We start from the raw sequence: 14,892 nt of genomic DNA, 5'->3' as shown, positions 1-14,892 counted from the left end.
GAAACCTTGAACTGAAGTAACTAGGAAACCAAAAAAAAATCTTACCATGTTAAATGGTAAGAGTAAGTAACTCAGTTTGTCAAATGGGGAACCTGTTTCCCCTCATTCTTAAACAAGGAAGCTAATCTTGAGACAACAGGAATGGAATTAAGCACTCTGGTCAGGGAATGTTACATTGACCTTTTATGGATCAGCCTATGTTCTCCTTTTCTTCCTGGCAATCTTTCTACTAGTTCTCTTAGCACATTTTCTCCACTGATCGTCATTTCATACCTTATTCTGCCCCCAACTAGTCTCCTCTTTCTTGCTGGCTCCAAAGGAAAATCTGTGTACTGTTTTCCTGCTTCTTTGTTATTATAGAAAAACATAATGGCATAAAACTTACCTTGGAAAATTCATTATAAAATCTGAAATGTGACATGTTACAAAGTTCATAAACTCTTGGTTCTTAGTAAATTATTACTCAGTCCATTCTCAGGATTTACTGCTGTGATACTATTTTCTGCTTTTAATTTTGAAGTTGATACTTATCCAACCTATCTCATAATCAGTTTGCCCCTACCCAGTGAAAGCCTTACAAATCCTGACTGAGGACAGGATAAGTTTGAAGACAGACTTAAAATGTTTGTCTAATAAATCCAATGTCTGGGCTTCCTCAGGGATGGTTTCTATTATTTGCTTTTCTTTTTGTATGTGAGCCATACTTTCTCATTTCTCTACCTATGTTGTAATTTTTTGAAAGTTTTAAATCATAAATAGTCATTGAAATAATATGAACATTCTAAATAACATAAGATTGTTCAAATAATGGATATTTAAAGTAATATAATGTGACAATTCTGGAAATCATATTTTGTTCCCTCTCCAGGATTTGTTGTAGTACTCGTTTAATGACTTTTGTTGTTATCTAATTCTGCAAACTCTATGTGATGTGTGATGATTTCACTAGTCAACTCAGTCTCTACTTGGTTAGCTTAGTGGGTAGCTAATGACTGGACAGAGATTTTCCTTAATGCCTCTGTGTGTGGGAAGTGTGTGTGTGTGTGTGTGTGTGTGTGTGTGTGTGTGTGTGTGTGTTTTGCAGTATGTTTGCGAAGTGTGTGTGTTGGAGCATGATTTCAGTTGACAGCTCTGCCTTAGTGTTCATATTCTGCTTGTGTAGAGTTCAAAGTCAGTTAAAGGTGAGAGCTAAGGGCTTTCTTGGGCCTTTCTTTAGCGTGCACAGAACCTGGGTATGCCCATAGTGTTAAGCATGTGCATGGCCTTCTAGATCACCAGTAATATGTCAGAGCTTTTCAAAGTCCCTATGGGTATCATTCCCTGCTTTATTGCCCCTACTGTTATCCACTGCCTTAAGTAGATGTGGTATAAAACAGTTTCCCTTAATTATTTTCAATGAACATCTCCCTGGGAAAAGACTTTTTCACTGGGCAAGGTCTGAGTCAGGTCAGATACAGACAGCATTGCAAGTCCTGAGAGCTGCTGGACAGGTCAGTTAATAATTTGTGGGCAGTGAAGCTCTGAATGAGCTACAACTCTGTTCTGCTTTTTCTAGGGCTGCAGGAGTATACTGGGAATGTGGGCTGTCATTTCTTCAAGGGACTAAGGCAAGCTAAAATGCTCACTATTCTACTGAGATTAAGCTTTTTATAAATAAATAAATTCATCCTGGATGTAAACTACTTGTTAATTTTTAGAGTCCTGATAAAATTGTTTCTGGCTATATTTTCTATTTATTGCTTTTATGGAGGGGATAATTTTTAGAGATGGCTTACTCTGCTTTTTTCTGTGATGGCACATCCACTTGGGCTTTGACATTACACACTGACAGGCCTCTATATTTGGCTCTCCTCATCCCCGTTATACTCTGACTACCCATGCTAAGCTTACCCTCTGTGTGAATACCCTTTTCACCTTGCTTGCACTCTTAACTATCCATGACATGCTCCTCCCCTTTAATCACCAAGTCCTCCATGTATCTTCCTCATTCCTCTTAGACTCAATAACCCACCTTGGTCCACCACCTAAGGTTGCTCATCTTATCCCAATCAGGTTCTGATTCTCCATATTGAGCTGTCCTCCTGTGAGGATACTCACCTTAACCCGCATGGCCTCTTATAACTCTTATGACTTGCCAATATGTAAGTATCCGCCTCTTCCTGTTCAGGCTCTGAGACTCCCAAACAGAGCTTCATCTTTGTGGGTTTGTTCTTTTCATCCTACTCTGGCCCTGAAGTCCAAGATAGAGTGGCTGTTTTATACTCATACTTTCTTTAATCTGCTTGTACTCTGATCTTCTGCTATGGGATATTTTGACTTCTCACCTTTCACTATCAGTTGTTTAGTATTGGATTGTTCAGGACAGGGAATGCATGTATTTAATTTTTTAATACACAGAAATGTTACGTTTTTAATAAAGAAATAAGAAAAATACATGTCCTAACAAACATAAATATGTACATAAAGTACATGCATATTGCTGTTGAGAGTGTTGACAATGATTTGAGTAAAGAAAGATTGACTTTGGAACCAAAAATTAAAACCAGTAATATAAAAACAGTATGCTCAAAGAGTGACGGACATTTGTAGGAGCTCCTGGAAGGTACCTAACCATACCACTGGAATACAAGAAAGACTTTCTGGAAGAAGTGATTCTGAGCTATCTTAAAAGATGTTTATGGATTCATCTGAAAAGATGAAACCTGGAAAAGGAAGAGATATGAGAGATGTATAGGGGAAGGTGGAGAAGAAAGCAGTAAGAGTATAGGCACAGAAGGCAGGATACCACATTCACAAAATTGAGAACACTTTGTGAGGGTTGAGTATAAAGGGTGTGGCCAGGGACACTAGAGAGAAGAGGTAGAGAGGAAGAAAAAAAATCATCTGATCAGAGGGAGCAAGCTGAACAAATGTATGGGTATGTGAAAGTGCTTTGAGTATACTTGATCAATACTATAATAAATTTAGAATAGAGAGTATATTGAGAGTACAGATAGTAAACCTAGAAAAGAGTTTGGAGCCTGATTATGAAAACCAGTGTTTGCATACGTGTATGTATATATGTGTATATGTATATGTGTGTGTATATGTGTACAGTAAGTCCCTTACATATGAACCTGTAAGTTGCAATCTTTCAAAGATGCAAACATGTGTTTTCACGTCCAGTCACATAAGTTCACATGTGTGGAGTACATTGCCATGTGCATGCATCCTCTATAAGTGGTTGTGCTTTTGTGTACTTTACTTACTTTATAGTACTCTACCCTCCTCCAGTTAGTATCTCTTCTTGCATGTTCACTCGGTGCCAGCCCTGGGATGCCAACCATTGTATTGAACTGTACTATTGTACTTTTCAAGGTAGTGTACTGTAAGATTAAAAATGTTTTCTTTATTTTTTGTGTTTTGTAAATGTATTATTTATATGAAAAGTATTATAAACCTGTTACAGTACAGTACTATATAGCCAATTGTGTTAGTTGGGTGTGTAGGCTAACTTTGTTGGGCTTAACAAACAAATTGGCTTATGAACATGCTCTCTGAACAGAACTCATTCGTATGTAAGGAACTTACTGCGTATGTTGTATATATGTGTGTGTTTTTAGTAGGGGGATGATTTCAAAACATTGATTTAACTTGAAGATACTCAGTCACATCAGTGGTTGGGGTGAAGAAGGAGTAGGTTAGAGTAAAGAGTTAGGGAGATAAATTTGGAATTGTATGTACTAGCCTAGTGAAAGTGAAGAATATAACTTGGGCTGGACTCAGTAGCTCATCCTGTAATCCCAGCACTTTGGGAGGCCAAAGCAAGTGAATTGCCTGAACCTACAAGTTTGAGACCAGCCTAGGCAACTTGACGAGACCTTGCCTCTACAATAAATAAAAAATTAGCTGGGTGCTGTAGCGCGTGCCTGTAGTGCTGGCTACTTGGAAGGCTGAGGCTGAAGGATCGCTGGAGTCCAGCAGTTTGATGCTGGGGTGGCCGTGAGTGTGCAACTGTCCAGCCTGGGTGACAGAGTGAGACTCCAACTCAAAAAAAAACAACAACATATTTTTACATATAACTTAATGGAATTGAGCACGTTTAGAAATAAGAAGTTTGAGAGGTTTGGGGATAGTTTGAGAAAACCAGAGGAAAAAGCAATAGAAATAACTAAAGCTTAGTGTAGATATTGGATTGTTTAGGATTTGAACTTAGACCAGTTAGCTCTTTATATTCCTATGAAATGCTGGGATAGTCAAAAGGAGAAATTATCAGCAAGCTCAGATTCAAAAGTGAGACTTGTTATTGGAAGTGTTATAGATAAGAAGAGATTGGGTGGCAGCTCTGTAGTCAGAGACTTATAATATCAGGACAGTGGGAAGATGCCTGAGCCTAAAGACTGATAACACAACGGTGAATGTTCTGTAGAACTCTAGTAGGTACTGGGAAAGGTGTTTGGGATTTTAGTGACTTGAGAAGTATATGAGATTTGATGTAATCTTAGTAGAAGGTAACAACGGGGAGGATAGATTATTGTGAAGCCAGAGATTTTTAATTGGGTGCTAGTTGGCAACAACAGGCCAAAGGTAGTTAGTCCATTAATGAAACTTAATTTTGCTTATATAAAGAAAACAGCAAGCTTATGGATTTCAGTGTGTTGCTTTCATTGTGTCATAGGTTTCTAGGGTCACTCACTATTTTGTTAGGCTATCTGGAGATTATTTCTATTTGATTGGTATGATAGGATGAAAATATATAAGACATATGTGAATTGGAATGTCTTGGTTTTATAAGAAATTGAACATATCAGTTTATTGTATTTTTCATATCAGTTTATTGTATCAGCAGTATTTTTTTATTCTAAGTTAGTTTACATTGCACACTTATTAACAAAACACTTAGTTTTATCCTTCAGGCATGACATCAGTGATACCAAGTTTCTAGTGTCCAGTGATCAAAAAATTTTAATGAGAACTAAATAATTGTTGATGATAGTATTCTTTTAGTATAAAATACTCATTATTTGTTTTTCTTCAGATTTTCCTTGGTATTTTCTTTTGTTCAAGTTCATAGTTTTTACAGAAGTTTTTGGATTAGGAATTAGCATGTCTCCTTAATTTTAGGAAAGAGTAATATGTGGATCAGAAATGTGAAACAACAACAAAAAACTTCTAAAGTGAGTATTTGTAGATTATAAGAGATAATTTGGAATAATTGCTTTTAATTATATGAGTATATTAAAATTCCCAGCCTCTGTTTCTCCCAGAACAAGTTGGGAGATAGCTGTGATAGCAATTGTAAATCAAAATTCCTTACATTTGAATAGTTGTATCATTATCATGCAATGAAATCCTTGGTATATTATTATTGTAGTGGTAACTTTTGATGGGTGTGGGAAAGTACACATTTCTAGACTGTACCTTCTGTATTTTTCATTTTTGTTTTTGTTTTATTGTGACATTTTTAAGCCATGCATTTATATTTCTTTAAATTTACTTTAAAAATAATATCTAGGTTTATTCATTTATTCATGAAGTAAATATTTATTGAGCATCTTGTATTGGCCAGTTTCGAGGTATTGAATATGCAGCTGTGAACCAAACAGTGAGAAGCCCCTGCTTTCACAGAACCCACATTCATAGAGAGGGAGACAATAAACAAAATAAGTAAATCTTATGGAAAAAAATAAAGCAGGGGAAGAGGAATAGGAAAGTTAAATTTCTATTTTATATATAGGTCAAGAATGAGATGTTTGGTCAAGGAGAAAACAATGTGGATATTTGAAAGAAAGAACTATATTACACACAGATGGAATGGCTAGAGCAAAGACCTCATGTGGAAGCATGTAGGTCTGCATTCAAGAAACAAAATTTTGAATAGTCATCCATGCACAAAAATGCCTTCACAAGAGCTGAGGAATCCAATGATGGATTATAGCATCTGGGTATGCGCAGATGTAAGAAAAGATGCATTGAAGATAGTAAGAAAAACAGTTTTACATTAACTGTATCACCCCTTCCCAAACCCATGCAAAGGAGAATGGAGCTAGAGACCCTCCACATAGGGAAAGGAGAGTGAAGTAAGCACCTGACTTCATTGCAAACCCCAGCACCATGACTGCCTCAGGGAACCCTGGCATGAGGCTGGTCCCCAAAGGCCCAGGCATCAGGCCCACCACAATGAACCCCAGTGCTAGCTAGGGTGGCACCCATGGACCAGGCATCATGCTGGTCCCTGCGAACCTTCTCCATACCTGCCCTCATGGACCCAGTCACCAAAGCGAGCCCACTGGAGAACTTAATCAGCAAGGCAGAATCTCCAATTAGGTCACTGGTAAAAAACTGCTCTTGCTAAAGCCTCTCTATAAAGACTGGAGAGGTGCCTACTTTTTAAAATAAGCAGACACCAGTGCAAATCCATGAAGATCTCAAATGATCAGGGAGACATGACTACCGAAAGGATGAGATAAAGCTTTAGCTACAATAATTTGTTAATGGATATGTAACATAAAAAGATGTGAATTGTGACAGCAGTAACATAAAATGTGAGAGGGTAGAAGTTACAGCAAGTTTTTGTATGTAGTTGTAGTTAAGTTTTTATCAGCTTAAAACACTATTATAACTACAAGATGTTAATTGTATGTTGCATGGAAATCACAAAGAGAAAATCTGAAGTAGATACCCAAAAGAAAAAGACAGACAATGCATATGACTGGAAAAAAAAAAAAAAATCACAAAGAAAGTCATCAAGAGAGGAATAAAGGAACTACAAAATAGAAAACAGTTTTTAAAAATGGCAATAGTAAGTCTTTACTAATTAATAATTACTTTATATATAAATGAATCGACTTCTATAATCAAAAGACATAGAATGGCTGAATGGATTTTAAAAAATTCAGCAGCATGATGCCTGCAAGAGGTTCATTTTAGCATGAAGGACACACAGAACCTGAAAGTGAAGGAATGAAAAAAGATATTCCATGCCAGTGGTAACCAAAGAAAATAAGGGTGGCTGTAACTTACGTTGGATAAAATAGATTTTAAGTCAAAAACTATCACAAGAGACAAAGAAGATATAATAAGAGGTCAAGTCATCAAGAAGTTACAGCAATTATAAATATATATTCACCTAGCATCAAAACACCTAAATATGTAAAGCAAATATTAATAGAACTAAAGGAAGAAATAGAACTTAAGGGGAGAATAGGAGATAGAAATAGTACAGTGCAATAATAATAGGAACTGTTGCATTCCACTTTCAGCAAAGATCAGCCACACAGAAAATAATGTACTTGAACAACGCTATAAACCAAATGGATGTAGCAGCATATACAGAACTTTCTATCAAGCAGCAGCAGAATATACACTCTTGTCAAGCACACATGAATAATTCTCTTAGATCAATTACATGTTAGGTCATAAAACAAGTCTTAAGAAACTTAAAAAGTCATATCAAGTATATCTTCTGACCACAATAGTATCAAACTAGAAATAACAGGAGAAAAATTGGAAAATTCACAAGTAGGTATAATATATTTCCTGAACACCCAGTGAATGGATCAAGGAAAAAAGGGGAGTATAAAAAGTAACTTGAGACAAATGAAAATGGAAACACAACATATCAAAAGAAGTTCTAAGAGGGAATTTTATAGTGATAAATGCCCATATTAAGGAAAAAACAAACAACCCAATTTTATACCTCAAGGGATTAGAAGAAGAAGAAATTAGGCCTAAAGTTAGCAGAAGGAAGGAAATAATAAAGATCAGAGCAGAAATAAATGACATAGGCACTAAAAAAACAATGGAAGAGATCAATGAAACTAAGTTGTTTTTTTGAAAAGATAAATGACAAACCTTCAGTTAGACTATGGATTAGAAAACTTAAAATTATAAATAAAAGAGGAGTCATTACAACTGACACCACAGAAATATAAATGAATAATCTTACACCAACATTCACCATTTGGATAACCTGGAAGAAATAAATTTCTAGAAGCATACTGTGTACTAAGACTGAATCATGAAGAAACAGAAAATCTGATCACATCAATAATGTGTAAGGAGATTGAATCAGTAATCGAAAACCTCCTCAAAAAGAAAAGCCCTGGACCTGATGGCTTCACTGGTGAATCCCAACAAACATTTAAAGAAGAATTAGCACAAATTATCTTAAAACTCTTTTAAATACTTAGAGGAGGGAACACATCCAAAGAATGCCAATGTCACTCTGATACCAAAGCCAAATAAGGACACTAGAAGAAAAGAAAATTAAAGGTCAACATGTTTGATGAATATAGATGCAAAAATTCTCAACAAAATACTAGCAAACTGAATTCAATAGCACATTAAAAGGATCATACCCACTGATCAAGTGGGATTTACCCCTCAGATGCAAGAATGGCTCACCATATGCAAAAACCAATAAATGTGATACACCACAATAACAGAATGAAGTACAGAAACCATATGATCTTCTCAGTAGACACAGAAAAAATATTTGACAAAATTTGCTATTTTTTCATAGCAACTCAGATTAAGGCTAGAGAGTATGAATCACAACATAGTAAACATTGTATAAGACAAGCCCAAAACTAACATACTCAACAGTGAAAAGCTGAAAACTTGTCCTTTTAAGATTGGAGATAAGACAAGGATTTTTCCCTTTCTTTTTTTTTTTGAGTTGGAGTCTCACTCTGTCGCCCAGACTGGGGTGCAGTGGCACATACCCGGCCACCCATAGCCTTGGCCTGCTGGGCTCCGGCGATCCTTCTGCCTCAGCCTTCCAAGGAGCTGAAACTACAGGCTGCGCTACCACGCCTGGCTAATTTTTGATTTATTGTAGAGATGAGGTCTCACCAAGTTGCCTAAGTGGGTCTTGAACCTGTGGGCTCAGGCAGTCCACTTGCCTCGGCCTCTCAAAGTGCTGGGATTACAGGCTGAGCCACCAAGCCCGACCATGATTTGCACTTTCATCACTTCTTATTATCATACTGTACATCCAGAGCAACTAGACATGAAAAGGGAATAAAAGATATCAAAATCAATAAAGAAAAAGTAAAATTATCTATAGATGACATAATCTTATATAAAACCTTAAAGACACCACCAAAAAAGCTATAACTAATAAACAAATTTAGTAATGTTGCAAGATACAAAATTACATACAAAAGCCAATTGTGTTTCTGTACACTAACAATGAACTATATTAAGAAGAAATTAAGAAAAAAATCTCATTTACATAACATACAATCCCATTTAATAAAATTAAATACTTTAAGAGATATATTTAGCCAAGTAGGTGAATGATGTATACACTGAAATCTTTAAAACATAAATGAGCCGGGCTCGGTGGCTCAGCCTGTAATCCCGCGCTTTGGGAGGCTGAGGTGAGTGGATTGCCTGAGCCCATGGGTTTTGAGACCCGCCTGGGCAACTTGACGAGACCTCATCTCTACAATAAATCAAAAAATTAGCCGGGCATGGTATCGCGCCTGTAGTTCCAGCTACTTGGAAGGCTGAGGCGGAAGGATTGCCAGAGCCCAGCAGATCGAGGCTGCGGTGGCCAGGAGCGGCCACTGCACTCCAGTCTGGGCGACAGAGTGAGACTCCAACTCAGACAAAACAAAACAAAACAAAAAACATAAGTGAAATTGAAGAAGAAAGTCTTCATGAATTGGAAGAATTAATGTTGTTAAAATGTCTATACTACCCAACAAAGTCTACAGATTTGTTACAATAGCTATCAAAAGTCCTATAGCATTTTTCACAGAAATAGAAAATTCTAAAGTTTGTATGAAACCACAAAAGATTCCAAATAGCCATAGCAATTTGTAGCAATAAGAACAATTCTGGAGGCATCACACTACTTGATTTAAAATATGTTGCAAAGATAGTAATCAAAACAGAGTGGTACTGGCATAAAAACAGACATAAAGACAAATGGAACATAATAGAAAGCATGTACTACACATTTACAATCAGTTGATCTTTAACAAAGGTGCCAAAACCACACAATGGAGAAAGGGTAGTTTCTTTAATAAATGGTGGGAAAACTTTACACATGCAGATACATAAAATCTTATTCACATACCGTATACAAAAAAACACAAAAAAGTTTTACTTCACACTATATACAGAAATCAACTCAATGAATCTAAGACTTAAAGACCTAAAACTGTAAAATTACTGGAAGAAAACAGAGGGAAAAATCTTGACAAGGTGGATGATTGTGCGGGACTCCTCACCCAAATTATGGAGGGTAATCTTTAGTTAGAGTTTACTGATTTAAATATTAATTGCATCTCAAATACCTTGAGGGCGGGCAGCATCTGTACTGGGGTGTGTGTGTGTGTGTGTGTGTGTGTGTATGTATGTTTTCTCTGAGCTTGCATGAGAAAAACCCCTAACACCTATCATAGTACCTAACTTTGTGAAAATACAAATAATTGTTTATGATTCTTATAAATGATTTTAGTAAGTTGATGCTTTTTGTATGTTTATGAAATAATTTATGGTAGTCACTCAAGTAGTTGGATATACGTGAAAATAATTTATCCTTTGGAGGAGATAGAATGAAGTAGCAGAGAGATCACTGGGAAGTTAGAAAGTTTTGGTTCATTCCTTTCTCTACCACTAATTGACCCTGTAACTGGGCACAAATCAGTTTCTAGAATAGATTGTTGTGATAGATACCAAAGATCTTTTAATTTCTAAAATACTATTCATGACATTGCTTCTCATTTTATTGTGGGAAAATTTTCTCTTGCTCATATTGATAAGCAGTAGTGAAAAAGTTTGTGTAAAAGAAAAAAAAAACTATATTTACAGGAATACCCAAAATTGTATGCAGATTGAATTAGGATTTGAACTCAGATATTAAATGCCAAGACCAGTAGAATGTAAAGGAAAAGGTCACTTTATATTTTTTAGCAATTCATCTGAAAGTTTTCAGTACTCTAATTGCTGACATCAGACTACTTTAATTCTGATTTCACTTTATAGCTGTGAGATTTTAGGTAAAAATTTTAACTTTTCTGTTAAAATTTACCTAGTTACCTAATTAGAGGTTTAAAAGTTTTTAAACTACCCCCACACCATCTTGTTCAAACATTTTAGGAGTTCGTTTTTGCAAAATAAGAGAGTTTGTAATACATATATACTAGTGATGGTTTTTCATTTGATTGATGCTTATAGTCACAAGTGCTTTTTTCATTCTTGATTTACGATGAAATTAAGAGGCCCTTTATAAATTGTTATGGACAATGAAACTACCAGTTTCTCTTTAAGAATACTTCCCTCTTCGTACTAGTTTGTTAACTTTAAATTTTCTCCTTTTGATGTTTTGGTCTTTCAGTTTTTAATAAAGCGATCTTTTATGTAATTTTTTCCAGATACATTAAAAAAGATATAAACTTTGTTTTTAGAGAAATTTTAGATTTGCAGCAAAATTGAGTCCAAAGTATAGTGCTCTTGTATACTCCATTCTCCATTCGATAAGCATAGCCTTTCCCACCATCAATATCTTGCATCAGAGTATCACACTGCTTATTATCAATGAACTTGCTTTGATATATTATTACCACCAAAAGTCCAAGTTTACATTAGGGTTTACTCTTGTAGTTGCAGTGGGTTTTGACAGATTTATAATGACATGTATCCATCATTATAGTGTCATAGAATTGCTTCACTGCCTTGAAAATTTCTGTGTTCCACCTATTCCTTTCTCCTTTGCCTCAGATCCTGGCAGTTATTGATCTTTTTGTTGTCGCCATGGTTTTGCTTTTCAGAAAGTCATATAGTTGGAATCATACAGTATGTAGCCTTTTCAGATTGGCTACTTTCACTTAGAAATATGCATTTAAGATTCCCCTGTGTCTTTTTGTGGCTTGATTACTCATCTCTTTTTAGCACTGAATAATATTTCATTGTGTGATTTACCACAGTTTATCCATTCACCTATTGAAAGATGTCTTGGTTGCTTCCAAGTTTTGGGCAGTTATAAAGCGGCCATAAACATCTGTGTATATAAGTTTTCCACTCATCTAGATATTTTTAATGTTTATTTTTATTCCAGTTTGGTGTTCACAGCACATAATATTTAATACAAAATTAATGACATTAAAATTAGATATTATAAATTTAACTTTTGGCCAGATACAGTGGTTGATGCCTATAACTCCAATACTTTCTAAGGTCAAAGCAAGAGGATTGCTTGAGCCCAGGAATTTGAAGCCAGCCTAGGCAATATAGCAGTACCCCTACAAGCATAATGAGTCTCTACAAAATTTTTTAAAAATTAGCTGGCATGGTAGTGTGTACCTGTAGTCCTAGCTACTCAGGTGGCCGAGGCGGGAAGATTGCTCGAAGCCAGAAGGTTGAGGCTGCAATGAGCCATGATCATACCAATGCACTCAACAAAAGATCATGTCTCCAAAAAAAAAGGGTAATTTCTTGTTTACTAAAAGGTGTTGTTCTAGAATATAAATTGAATTATTTGAATTAACTGTATGTTTTATTTTCTGATATTGCATTTTCTAACATATGGAAGAGGTAGTGTTGTTTAAGAGGCAGGGATGTACTGAATATGGAACCAGAACACTTGGCTATTTAGAATCATCTCTGTCACTACCTAATCATGTGATAAGAAAATGTTTATATTGGCATTAAGATAGAAGGTTAGTAAATCCACTTCTGTGCAGCAGATTGCTTAAATCAGTTATGTTTTTGAACTCAAAGTTTAAATATCTAGTTGTATTCTTTTAACACCAATTCTGTAGTCTTAGTTTATAAGCTGTAAATAAGTTTTGAATTTATTCATACTACCAAAATTACCTCTTCATTTGGTATAAATTAATTTACCCAGTATTAATTGAGCACCCACTGTATTCCAAGCGCTGCTATAGGTGCTAACGATATATCTGTGAACAAGACAGATAAGGTCCCTTATCTTATAGAAGGCTTACGGAGCTTGTATTCTTGTAAGGAAATGAGATATGTTGTAAACAAGCATATTAAAGGATAAGGCAACTTCATATAGTGATAAATGTCATGAGAAAATAAAACGGGGTAGATGGTCAAAGAAGGCTTTATTTAAGAGTCGAAATTTGAGGTGAGCCCTAAAAATAGGAAGAAATTAGCCCTGTGAAGATTGGGGGAAGAACATTCAGGCAGAAGAAACAAAGAGACAAGGGCTTGAGGTGGGGAAGAGATTGGTGTTTTCAAGGAACAGAAAGAACAGTGTGACTGGAAAATAGTAAACCACTGGAATTGGTAAGAGATGAGGCTGGAGGGATAAACAGGAATACCTTTTCCTAAAATATGTTCAAATTGAGATTTAACAGGTCAACTATAAGACATCTTCTACTTCATGTTTGAAAACCTGACCATTTCTGATTCTATGTAGAAATTTGGAGAACTGGAACAGGAGAATAATGTGAACTATTTGTATACAAAATTATTTTGTTCACTTTTTTGGAGAATGGATTTTATGTACGTGATAGGAGAACAAGATAGACTTAAAGTAGTTCAGAAGAGAAATGATGGGAGCTTGGAGTACAGTTGAAGGCCGTGGATGTGGAGAGTAGACCCATTTGTGATTCATTTTGACATAGAACATTGTGCTTGCGTTAAGGTTTAGATATGGGGAATGAAGGAAGGAGGAATCAAGAGTAAGTTTTTTGCTTACCTGAGTATTGCCTTGCACTGAAATGGAGCAATTTGGGATAAAAATCTGATTTTGAAAGGAAGTAAAGTCTGATACAAATAAGGTGGGCAGCTAGTAGAGAGGTTAGGGTTTATTGAAGACTCTACATGTAAAGCTTTGTGTAGATGCATTAGCTGTTACCTTAATAAACGTATATGTGATATAATGTAAGATATCTATTAGCCAGTATAGTGTGGAAGGGGACTTCAGGGAGAAAATAGAATCTTTTAACCAAGAAATACACAATCTGATGTTATGTCATTGCCCTTACTTCTATGATTTTTGTTTGTTATAAATTTAATTTCCTTTGTACTAAAAGATATTTTTTCTACAGTAGAAATTGAAATATTTGAATTATGTTATATTTTCTGATATTACAGTACTCATTTAACTTTGAACAGAGTTCCTGTTTCATTGAATTTACATTCTTGTTGAGGGGAAGGAAGGGTATAAACATATAAGAAACAACTAAGCAAAGAAAATAATTGTAGGTGATTAAAAGGTCACTGTCATCAAAATTGGATGATACCAGTCACTTTTGGTATGTGCTTAGGCAAAACAGCTAATTTCGTTAGTTCTCAGATTATTAGGACTATTGTGATATTGAAAGCTTACTGCTCTGTTTTTTGTTTTGTTTTTAACCATAGCTTACCACATTTTTAGCTTTTTCTTTTTTTTTTTTGAGTTGGAGTCTCACTCTGTCACCCAGACTGGAGTGCAGTGGCCGCTCCTGGCCACCGCAGCCTCGACTTGCTGGGCTCCGGCGATCCTTCCGCTTCAGCCTTCTGAGTAGCCAGAATTACAGGTGCGTGCTACCACGCCCGGCTAATTTTTTGATTTATTGTAGAGATGAGGTCTCACCTGCCCAGGCGGATTTCGAACCCACGGGCTCAGGCAATCCACTCACCTCAGCCTCCCAAAGGCGCGGGATTACAGGCTGAGCCACCGAGCCCGGCTCATTTTTAGCTTTTTTATGTTTGTTCATTATACCTGCTCTTTGGCTTAATTGGACATAGTTGTTTTTTTTTTTTTTATCTGATGTGTATAATGTTGTGTGTATATGTTTATGAATGAATGAGTTCTTCTTCTTGCAGGAAAAACATCAGATTCTTTAGCATTCTGTAAAACATACACACTCACAATTTCCAAGTCACTGTTGTAGTTCTTTGATTTCTCCCTTCTCTTCTAATTATCTGAGAAACTAATTTAAG

General features: G+C 35.8%; 1 protein-coding gene across 3 annotated transcripts in view; it reads left to right on the top strand.

Moving 5' to 3' along the window:
* The window catches only part of SHOC2 (SHOC2, leucine rich repeat scaffold protein), a 97,043-nt gene that overhangs the window by 24,133 nt on the left and 58,018 nt on the right, over positions 1-14,892 (top strand). The window lies entirely within an intron of this gene.

Source organism: Carlito syrichta, unplaced genomic scaffold (genome assembly GCF_000164805.1).
Source record: "Carlito syrichta isolate Samal-C Ts95f unplaced genomic scaffold, Tarsius_syrichta-2.0.1 Scaffold301619, whole genome shotgun sequence".
Taxonomy (NCBI): Eukaryota; Metazoa; Chordata; class Mammalia; order Primates; family Tarsiidae; genus Carlito; species Carlito syrichta.
The sequence above is the reverse complement of the archived record's forward strand: the minus strand, read 5'-3'. Positions and strand labels throughout refer to the sequence as shown.